At 40.5% G+C, this 12,270-nt stretch overlaps 1 protein-coding gene across 1 annotated transcript in view; it reads left to right on the top strand.

Annotated features, from left to right (window-relative positions):
- KITLG (KIT ligand) overlaps positions 1–12,270 on the top strand; it is a 75,521-nt gene that overhangs the window by 41,387 nt on the left and 21,864 nt on the right. The window lies entirely within an intron of this gene.

Below are 12,270 nucleotides of genomic sequence, written 5' to 3'. Positions count from 1 at the left end.
TACATTTTGGCAAACTGCAGTGTAGCTTTTTATGTCTGTATCAGCACTGGGGTCCTCTTGGGTCTCCTGCCTTAGCATTTCATTTCATTCAAATGTCGATGGATAGTTTGCACTAAAGGCCCCGTCACACTTAGCGACGCTGCAACGATCCCGACAACGATACGACCTGTCAGGGATCTTTGCTGCGTCGCTATGTGGTCGCTGGTGAGCTGTCAAACAGGCAGGCTCACCAACGATCAGGGGAGCCGAGACATCGTGGAAAGAATCTTTCCACGATGTCCTGCTCCTGGTTACCAGCCTGCTGAAGCAGGAGCAGGCTGGTAACCATGATAAACATCGGGTTACTAGGGGCACACGCGCACCTAGTAACCCGTTGTTTATCATGGTTACCACTCTGCTACGGTGAGCGGGAGGTTACCGCTCACTTTAGCAGGCTCGTAACCATGATAAACAGCGGGTTACTAAGTGCCCGTGTGCCCCTAGTAACCCGATGTTTATCATGGTTACCAGCCTGATCGCTGCTCCCGCTGGTCACACACAGCGATGTGTGCTGACCAGAGGGAGGGCAACGACCAAAAAATGGTCCAGGACACTTTGCAGCGATCAGCGACCTCACAGCAGGGGCCTGATCGCTGCAAAGTGTCACACATAGCGACATCGCTGGTGAGGTCGCTGTTGCATCACCAAAACCGTGACACAGCAGCGATCTCGCTAGCGATCTCGCTATGTGAGACGGGGGCTTTACACTGATGCACCCTGAGCCTGCAGGACAGCTTGAATTTCTTTAGAACTTGATTGGGGGTGCTTATCCACCATCCGGACTATCCTTCGTTGCAACCTTTCATAATTTTTTCTATGCCATCCACGTCCAGGGAGATTAGCTACAGTGCCATGAATTGTAAACTTCTTGATTATGTTGTGCACCGTGGAAAAATTAACATTAAGATCTCTAGAGATGGACTTGTAACCTTGAGTTTGTTGCTATTTTTCAACAATTTTGGTCCTCAGCCATTTTTCTTCTCCTCTTTCTGTTCTCCATGCTTAGTGTGGCACACACAGACATACAATGCAAAGATTGAGTCAACTTTTCCCCTTTTTATCTGGTTCTAGGTGTGATTTTCATATTACCCACACCTGTTTCTTGCCTCAGGTGAGTTTGAGCGAGCATCACTTGCTTGAAACTAAGTTGTTTACTCACAAATTTGGAAAGGTGCCAACAGTTTTGTCCGGCCCATTTTTTGTTTTCTTTTGTGAAATTATGTCCAATTTGCCTTTTTTCTTTTCTGTTTTTTTTTGTGTTGTTCCAATAGACACAAAGGAAATAAACATGTCTATAACAAAACGTGTAATTGCAATAATTTTCTGGGAGAAATACTTCATTTTCTTTAACAATTTCAAGGGTGTCAACACTTTCGGCTATGAGTGTGTATGTGTATATATATGAGTGATCATGCAATACAGCAAAAGTTGCATGGATGTATGAATGCGAATAGATGAGACCATGAAAATCAGAATAACATCTACTGCTAACATAATTGCCGTATTCGGAGATCTGGAAAATGTTGCAAACATTTAGAAACAAAAGTATAAAATAAATTTTTATTTTTTATAAAAGATGCATTTGTACTATAAAAAGTTTTCGCTCTTTATTATGTATAGATAGCTTCTACTGGCATATGAAATATACAATGAAATACACCTTACTTCCAATAATGCTAGTTTTTACTCTAATGAAACTTCATTGAGATCAAGTTTGCTTTGTACTTTTTAAGTTTTAGAAACAAATATTAGTAGAAGTTCCACTTTCAACAATCTCTTGACAACAAGCTAACACAAAATGCAACATCATTGACTGTACCGCTACATTTATGTGCTCAGTTATTTGGATCTCTTATAACACACATGAAATGTTAACCTCTTGGCTGTATTTTAACATCAGTCATTACTATATGTGATCTATAGCTTTGCTACCTATGGAGATCAGCAAGCATGAAGTGTAGGGATGACACCAGCAAGGGAGTATGCAATAACATGTATTTAGCTCCAGTGACCTCCTTGGCTAAGTACTGCTGAGAACAAACGTGTTGGAAAAGGAACAAGAGGTCATAAGTTAGCAAAACTGTGGAATGTGAGTACACCGGATAGCATCATCAAAGATTCTGTCCTTGCAGTCACGAAAGTGTCCTAAACTTGTAGGCTTGCTTGTACTATGTGTGTATATGTGTATGTATATATAGTATTAATTATATATATATATATATATATATATATATATATATATATATGTACATATATATATATATATATATATATAATGTGTGTAATACAAGTGCTTCTCACTAAATTAGAATATCATCAAAAAGTTAATTTATTTCAGTTCTTCAGTACAAAAAGTGAAATATATACATAGTCGTTACAAACATATCTATCTATTTCAAGTGTTTATTTCTGTTAAGGTTGATGATTATGGCTTACAGCCAATGAAAACACAAAAGTCATTATCTCAGTAAATTAGAATACTTTATAACAACAGCTTGAAAAATGTTTTTAAAATCCGAAATGTTGGCCAACTGAAATGTATGTTCAGTAAATGCACTCAGTACTTGGTCGGGGCTCCCTTTGCATCAATTACTACATCAATGCAGCGTGGCATGTAGGCGATCAGCCTGTGGCACTGCTGAGGTGTTATGGAAGCCCAGGTTGCTTTGATAGCAGCCTTCAGCTCATCTGCATTGTTGGGTCTGGTGTATCTCATCTTCCTCTTGACAATACCCCATAGATTCTCTATGGGGTTAAGGTCAGGAGAGTTTGCTGGCCAATCAAACACAGTGATACTGTTGTTTCTAAACCAGGTATTGGTACTTTTGGCAGTGTGGACAGGTGCCAAGTCCTGCTGGAGAATGAAATTTCCATCTCCTAAAAGCTTGTCACCAGAGGGAAGCATGAAGTGCTCTAAAATGTCCTGGTAGACGACTGCGCTGACTTTGGTCTTGATAAAACACAGTGGACCTACACCAGCAGATGACATGGCTCCCCAAACCATCACTGATTGTGGAAACTTCACACTAGACCTCAAGCAGCTTGGATTGTGGCCTCTCCACTCTTCCTCCAAACTCTGGGGCCTTGATTTCCAAATGAAGATTGGAACTCTGGGACCTTGTGGAGTGTGACAATGACTGCCTTCTGGACATCTGTCAAGTCAGCAGTCTTCTCCATGATTGTGGAGCCTACTGAAACAGACTAAGAGACCTTTTTTGCATGCTTAGGAAGCCTTTGCAGGTGTTTTTTGTTAATTCTTTTAATTTACTAAGATAATGACTTTTGTGTTTTCATTGGCTGTAAGGCATAATCATCAACATTAACAGAAATAAATACTTGAAATAGATCACTCTGTTTGTAATGACTCTATATAATAAATGAGTTTCACTTTTTGGATTGAAGAACTGAAATAAATTAACTTTTTGATGATATTCTAATTTAGTGACATGCACCTGTATATATAGCATGGTGGCTCAGTGGTTAGCACTGTAGTCTTGCAGCGCTGGGGTCTTGGGTTCAAGTCCCACCAAGGACAACATCTGCAAGGAGTTTGTATTTTCTTCCCATGTTTGCGAGGGTTTCCCCTGGGATCTCCGGTTTCCTCTCACACTCCAAAGACCTGCTGATATGGAATGTAGATTGTGAGCCCCAATGGGAACAGTGCTGATAATGTCTGTAAATTGTCTGAATTGTAAAGGGCTGCAGAATATGTTGGCGCTATATACTGTAAATAAAATGATTATTATTATTATTTTTATTATTATATATACACTATATGGTCCATTTCCACTTCCAAAGCAGACATCATGTTCTGGCACAAAGACATAGAGATATGCATTAAGATGAATTATCAGACTTCAAAGGGCCCATATACTGTCCTTGCACAGGGCCCTCTTTTTTCTGCGTCCACCCCGATGTATTATCTCAGAGAGAAGGGAGCAAGACAGAGATATGTGACTTCTCCACCTCTCATGTATGGGTTATTTGGCCATGGCTAGCATTAAATAATGTCAGTCTTTAATGCTGGATCGTAGCATCCTTATCTCTACACAAGGCCAATAGGTCAATGCAACTGGCTTATTGTATGTTGAAATGTTCTTTCTGTCTGGACGGTTGTTTATATATATATATATATATATATATATATATATATATATATATATATATATACAGTACAGACCAAAAGTTTGGACACACCTTCTCATTTAAAGATTTTTCTGTATTTTCATGACTATGAAAATTGTACATTCACACTGAAGGCATCAAAACTATGAATTAACACATGTGGAGTTATATACCTAACAAAAAAGTGTGAAACAACTGAAAATATGTCTTATATTCTAGGTTCTTCAAAGTAGCCACCTTTTGCTTTGATGACTTCTTTGCACACTCTTGGCATTCTCTTGATGAGCTTCAAGAGGTAGTCACCGGAAATGGTTTTCACTTCACAGGTGTGCCCTGTCAGGTTTAATAAGTGGGATTTCTTGCCTTATAAATGGGGTTGGGACCATCAGTTGTGTTGTGCAGAAGTCAGGTGGATACACAGCTGATAGTCCTGCTGAATAGACTGTTAGAATTTGTATTATGGCAAGAAAAAACAGCTAAGTAAAGAAAAACGAGTGGCCATCATTACTTTAAGAAATGAAGGTCAGTCAGTCCGAAAAATTGGGCAAACTTTGAAAGTGTCCCCAAGTGCAGTTGCAAAAACCATTAAGCGCTACAAAGAAACTGGCTCACATGAGGACCGCCCCAGGAAAGGAAGACCAAGAGTCACCTCTGCTTCTGAGGATAAGTTTATCCAAGTCACCAGCCTCAGAAATCGCAGGTTAACAGCAGCTCAGATTAGAGACCAGGTCAACGCCACACAGAGTTCTAGCAATAGACACATCTCTACAACAACTGTTAAGAGGAGACTTTGTGCAGCAGGCCTGCATGGTAAAATAGCTGCTAGGAAACCACTGCTAAGGACAGGCAACAAGCAGAAGAGACTTGTTTGGGCTAAAGAACACAAGGAATGGACATTAGACCAGTGGAAATCTGTGCTTTGGTCTGATGAGTCCAAATTTGAGATCTTTGGTTCCAACCACCGTGTCTTTGTGCGACGCAGAAAAGGTGAACGGATGGACTCTACATGCCTGGTTCCCACCGTGAAGCATGGAGGAGGAGGTGTGATGGTGTGGGGGTGCTTTGCTGGTGACACTGTTGGGGATTTATTCAAAATTGAAGGCATACTGAACCAGCATGGCTACCACAGCATCTTGCAGCGGCATGCTATTCCATCCGGTTTGCGTTTAGTTGGACCATCATTTATTTTTCAACAGGACAATGACCCCAAACACACCTCCAGGCTGTGTAAGGGCTATTTGACCAAGAGGTAGAGTGATGGGGTGCTACGCCAGATGACCTGGCCTCCACAGTCACCAGACCTGAACCCAATCGAGATGGTTTGGAGTGAGCTGGACCGCAGAGTGAAGGCAAAAGGGCCTACAAGTGCTAAGCATCTCTGGGAACTCCTTCAAGATTGTTGGAAGACCATTTCCGGTGACTACCTCTTGAAGCTCATCAAGAGAATGCCAAGAGTGTGCAAAGCAGTCATCAAAGCAAAAGGTGGCTACTTTGAAGAACCTAGAATATAAGACATATTTTCAGTTGTTTCACACTTTTTTGTTAAGTATATAATTCCACATGTGTTATTTCATAGTTTTGATGCCTTCAGTGTGAATGTACAATTTTCATAGTCATGAAAATACAGAAAAATCTTTAAATCAGAAGGTGTGTCCAAACTTTTGGTCTGTACTGATATATATATATATATATATATATATATATATATATAATATATATACACAAGGTCGTTTTGATAGCTATGCCGTGGTCATGAACTCAGAATTAAAAAGTTTACTTCCAGCTTCAATTATATACATATTCTAATTTTTTCCATGAATCTGGCCATGCAATGTGGGTGTTTTGCTAATTGCATGCTTTAAGGCACTGCCAGCATATTGTGCATGTGCAGGGAAGTGTCATAAATTAATGTAAAAAATGTCTAGCGTGTCGCTGAAGTGTTTTAGACAAAAGCAAGTTAAGCATCCACACTGATGTGACTTTTGCTCTTAATTCTTGCTATTTCCTGTGAAGTACCCCCCATGTGCGATTCTGACAACTTCTGCCTCTAGTCAAACAGTCACGCTTTTCTACTTAATACCTGAATAGCTCCCGTGAACCATTTGACCTATTGTTATTATCAAGATGTTATGTTACATTCATAGGAATGTGACATTTATAATAACACAGTCGAAACACAAAATCCAGTAAAACCTATAAATTATTATCACTACCTTATATATATTGGAAAAACCTTCTATATTATATATAGAAATTATTGTCTTTTCATCAGTATCTTTAGTAACAGTAAATTTGGTGTTCGATAAAACAGATTTACCCATCATTGAGTTATCTTTGAGGGTCTTGTAAAGTCTTTAATTCCATCTTTCTGAGTTATCTTGGTTTACTACACAGGTATTCGTTATTGAGTGACAACTAAAAGGGGTTGTGAGAGGGTTTTTTTTTCTACTTATTGTCCATAAATTTCCCTTTTATAGGGGAGCGCATCCACTCATTCATTGTGCTATGAACTAATTTCATTAAAGGAACAAGATGAAGCGGCAACCAAACTACCATTTAGTTATAAAGTTGTACAGTAAAGGGGATACTTGTACACCGTTAAAAACCTTCATCTTAAACAATTTCATGAAAAAGTTATTTCAAGATTTGTCTTCGATTTTTCCTCTAATCCACCCTCAATTTCTTTCTTTTTTTTTAAAGGAAATCTGTCATCAGGATTTAGCCCTGTAAAGGCATGGCTATAATGGCGCTGTGATGCTCATTAATCTGATACCTGATGTAGAGATCCGCTCAGTGGTTGTTTAATACTCACCTTATGAAGTTTTCAGAAAATAACATCTTGTGTTCTTCGGGGCAGGACGTGGGGGCAAGGGTCCTCTTCTACTTCTCCACACCCCCACCAGTCTCCAGTTTCTTCTGCAGGTTACTGATTATTCAGTGACCTGTCTCCTTTATTAAATTCAGGACCGCCGCCATCATTGTTTGGGTGGTTCGTGCGCAGTGGGAGCCGACATCTTGTGTGCAGGACTTCAATAAAATGGCTCGGTTCGGAGCCGAAATCTTGATCTGCTCATGTGCCGCCTCCAGCACCATTTTATTGAGGTCTGGTACACAGGACCACAGGACGCCGGCTCCCACTGAGCACACACCGCCCACACAATGATGGCTGTGGTGGCTCTGAATTTTAAAAAGGAGACAGGTCACTGAATAATCAGTGACCTGCAGAAGAAACAGAAAAGACTGGTGGGGGTGTGGAGAAGCAGAAGAGGGCCCTGCCCCCACTTCCTGCCCCGAAGCACACAAGACATCTTTTTCTGAAAACGTCATAAGGTGCGTATTCGGCCACTGAGCGGATCTCTACATCAGGTATCAGGTTAATCAGCATCACAGCACCATTATCACCATGCCTTTAGGATATTGGGCTAAATCCTGATGACAGGTTTTCCTTTAAATCTTTGGATAGATGCATTCGTATTTATCAAGGTAGATCCCTACAATTGCAGCCTGATTTACATGCTAATGAAATCTATATTTATATTTTATATTCTGGTAACACTGAAAGCTGTGTCTTAATGAGGACATGTTTTTTTTTGTGCAAACCTGACTCTTAACTTGAAACACTGGTTGATCAACTTTTTTAATAGGCCAATTAAAATGGAATCCCGAAACCTTCCTATTCCCTTTTGACCTGCACTTCTTGAAATTCCAAAACGCTCTTATAGGGGCACTTTTTACATGTTGTAAACAGCTTCTGCATAATTATTATGCCCTAAGTCTGAATTTTTCTATAGGTAAAAATGCTTAAGTTATGCAGTAATGTCTCACTTGTTGTAGCATGATTGTGCTTATTTCTATTATTTTAAATAGTTTTTTTAATTGACTTCAATATATTTTTTTCCTGGTAATAGAACGCTTAAGTCTGTAACAAAGGACATTAGATAAATACATATGTGGGTTGCTTTTTTTGAGTGTTAAGGCCCTTATACACAATAGACTAATGAAGGCCAAACCCAGCAATATCGGTGGGTTCGGACTACCGCCTAATGTTTATGGGATCCCCTGACATTTTCCTAACATCTGGTAATGTCAGGAATGATGAAGATCCAGCATGTCCAATATTAGACTGCCGATCCTTTTGTTCTGTAAGACATAAGCCACCATCAGAGATGACTTGTAGTGGCTTTCTCATAGAGAACAAAGGAGTGCTCAGCAGAGTGGCCATTCCTTTGTATAGGGCAGTCAGATCAGATATCTTCCAGCCTAAACATTGTTTGTCCGACAGTTTTCAAAAATGTATGGAGGGCTTTAGAGTATGATCCAAGTGAAGTTTACCCTTTACATGGTCAGGGAATTGCAGTGGTAGAAAACTTTTGGCATTCTAACTTTTGTTAAACTGCCGTCAGTCTCTGTAATTCTGTAATTCCCTTTTTTCATTAGTTTATCCAAGGCTTACCTGAGCAACTATTTTAAATGATCTATCATGTACACTCACTATTTTAATTTTTTTTGTTTATTTTTTTGGGTGGGAGGGTGAGAATCTTTTTTTTTTATTATTATTATTTTTATTTTTATTAAATAGGAAAATTATGCCAGTCTTATTTACGGATTTGTCACATTTTATATACATTTTCAAAGGCTTATATATTCCAAGAGTCTACTCTAATATTATCCATTTTCCTAGACAAGTGAACTAGTAGCAAATAAACATTAGGGTGTGATGTAAAAATAAAGAAAAAAACTAATATAAACTCTGAAGTTGAATTCTTTTGTTAACAATTCTGTTAATTGTTATATCTGTTCTGGGAAAGGTTGGAGAGGTTGGGAAATTCCCACACACGTTACCAAGATTTTTACTGGATTCCTGACTATCATATCTTCCAAATTATTCAACCACATGTGCAGAGTAGGCGTGCCACTACAGAAGAAGTATCATCCGTTATTATATTTCACCCTACAAATCAACTCGTAGCTTTTAGATCTAGTTAGCTTTTAATTAATGTCAATTAAATGGTATAAAAAAAGCTACAAAATATTAATTTACAGCCTAAGCTGTTCTGTAATTTTAAGGAGAACCTGTCATCTGATTCATGCAGCCTAAACTACGGGCAGCGTGAATCAGAGCCTGGCTGCAGAATTACTGCCAGATATATCTTTTTCTCTGAAACACTATGGCGTTTCAGAAAAAACGTAGTATGGAGATCTGGCGAGGGACCATGGGCAGAGATGAGATTAGTCCAGTGCAGTCCATGGCTGGTATCTCCTCATACCGCTCCAGCTTTCTCTCAATCATTTAGAGCAGTGCAGGTAGATGCCGACTGGGGGCATGCCAGATCACACATGTCTTTGCCTATGGTCCCCAGCATGCCAGATTACTCATGTCTTTGCCTATGGTCCCCAGCATGCCAGATTACTCATGTCTTTGCCTATGGTCCCCAGCATGCCAGATTACTCATGTCTTTGCCTGTGGTCTCCAGCATGCCAGATCACACATGTCTTTGCCTATGGTCCCCAGCATGCCAGATTACTCATGTCTTTGCCTATGGTCCCCGGCATTCCAGATTACTCATGTCTTTGCCTATGGTCCCCAGCATGCCAGATTACTCATGTCTTTGCCTATGGTCCCCAGCATGCCAGATTACTCATGTCTTTGTCTATGGTCTCCGGCATACCAAATTACTCATGACTTTGCCTATGGTCCCCAGCATGCCAGATTACTCATGTCTTTGCCTATGGTCCCCAGCATGCCAGATTACTCATGTCTTTGCCTATGGTCCCCAGCATGACAGATTACTCATGTCTTTGCCTATGGTCCCCAGCATGCCAGATTACTCATGTCTTTGCCTATGGTCTCCGGCATACCAGATTACTCATGACTTTGCCTATGGTCCCCAGCATGCCAGATTACTCATGTCTTTGCCTATGGTCCCCGGCATGCCAGATTACTCATGTCTTTGCCTATGGTCCCCAGCATGCTAGATTACTCATGTCTTTGCCTATGGTCCCCAGCATGCCAGATTGCTCATGTCTTTGCCTATGGTCCCCAGCATGCCAGATTACTCATGTCTTTGCCTATGGTCCCCAGCATGTCAGATTACTCATGTCTTTGCCTATGGTCCCCAGCATGGCAGATTACTCATGACTTTGCCTGTGGTCCCCAGCATGCCAGATTACTCATGACTTTGCCTATGGTCCCCAGCATGCCAGATTACTCATGTCTTTGCCTATGGTCCGCAGCATGCAAGATTACTAATGTCTTTGCCTATGGTCCCCAGCATGCCAGATTACACATGTCTTTGCCTATGGTCCCCAGCATGGCAGATTACTCATGTCTTTGCCTATGGTCTCCGGCATACCAGATTACTCATGACTTTGCCTATGGTCCCCAGCATGCCAGATTACTCATGTCTTTGCCTATGGTCCCCAGCATGCCAGATTACTCATGTCTTTGCCTATGGTCCCCAGCATGCAAGATTACTCATGTCTTTGCCTATGGTCCCCAGCATGCCAGATTACTCATGTCTTTGCCTATGGTCCCCAGCATGCCAGATTACTCATGTCTTTGCGTACGGTCCTCGGCTGCATCTTTGAACTATAATTTTTGTTAAGCTTTTGGTGCCCGTGGTTTAGGCAGATAAATCGACTGACCGGTTCCTTTTAAATAAACACCCTGCCAAAAGTTTCCTTAATTTGCTAGTTGAGATTTCCTCAACCTTCACCTGAGGTGTCCTTTGTAGAATCTTAATACTGAAATGTTTGGGTAAACCCTTAATCAAATGCAACAATTTTAAATCCACCCAACTCTGTTCTGTGAATAAACCATTGCTTGTATTTTATAATGATAGAGGAATTAGTGCAACAATTGCAACATTTTAAAGCCTACATATCATGTCAATGGTCACAGCTCCAGGTATTTAACAAGCAATACAGGTGTGCTCAAACACACAAAACACTATTCTTTTTAAAGCAAGATTGTCAACCTATTGCAATCAAGGCATTAATGGATTCAGTTAGGCAGGTATGTCAGGGTGAAATTTGAGCCTTGACCTAACATCGTTTGTTTAGTTGTTAATTTTAGAGGGGGTTCCCTTCTGAAATTTGACTAAGTGGTATATACAGTATATATGTACTTTGTGTGCAAATAGCCCCTTAAGAGAGGAAAAGGACAGGAACTCTAATGTCTCCTAATATAAGTAGCAATCCTAATAGTCAATATAGACCCTTTGAAGGGGAGCATTTCTTAGTTTATAAGTCGCGGGAAACCTACTTGGCTCTCTTTACCCTGTAGACCCCATGTTCTTAATATGGCATTTTTGGCTTTCATTCATCTTAGCTGTGCTTTCTTGCATTGCGGCCATTTTTTCCATAATTTAAGAACAAACTACAAAACATAGAGGCCAATTCATCAAGACTGGCGTAGGCCAAGATCGCACTACTACAGTCTTGCTGGTGTAGAAGGCGCCAAATTCATTAAGAGTCGCATGCCCCTGAATGCATTTGGCGCCTCTTCTGAGTGGTGTGCCTCTGTGCACCACACCAGAAATGCTACTACAGTCAATGACTGTAGTAGCATTTCTGGCCTGCAAAACGCCAGCATATTTGATGAGTTTGATGGCCCACCCCCACCCCATCCCAGCTCCTACCCAGCTCTACCCATTCCAGAGGATCTGATTTAAAATTTCAAAAAGTCGGAATATTTTTGCACAACTCCCCATTGCGCCAACATTTTGTGACTTTTCAAAGCTTTGAAAACAGTTTTCTAGGATAAAAGATTTGATGAATTAACTCCATTGTGTTAAAACTGTATTGATGCTAAATTGCCATGAAAGCACCAATGCATGGGCAAATATTAATCCTGAGAATTCTTATGATTCAGTTGCTCCACCTTTTAAAGGGATTTTGCCATCATCAAACTATTTATTATGCTTGTTCTTATAGCGCCATCATATTCCACAGCGATTTAGAGGCATTACCATCACTGTCCCCATTTGGGACTCACAATCTAAATTACTTATCAGTATGTCTTTGGAGTGGAGGAGGAAACCGGAGAACCTGGAGGAAATCCCCACAATTGACAATACGGGTCAGCGGCCTTGCTGTCACCGCTAG

Source organism: Phyllobates terribilis, unplaced genomic scaffold (genome assembly GCF_046119375.1).
Source record: "Phyllobates terribilis strain yellow unplaced genomic scaffold, ASM4611937v1 Scaffold_11__3_contigs__length_659146591, whole genome shotgun sequence".
NCBI lineage: Eukaryota > Metazoa > Chordata > Amphibia > Anura > Dendrobatidae > Phyllobates > Phyllobates terribilis.
The sequence above is the reverse complement of the archived record's forward strand: the minus strand, read 5'-3'. Positions and strand labels throughout refer to the sequence as shown.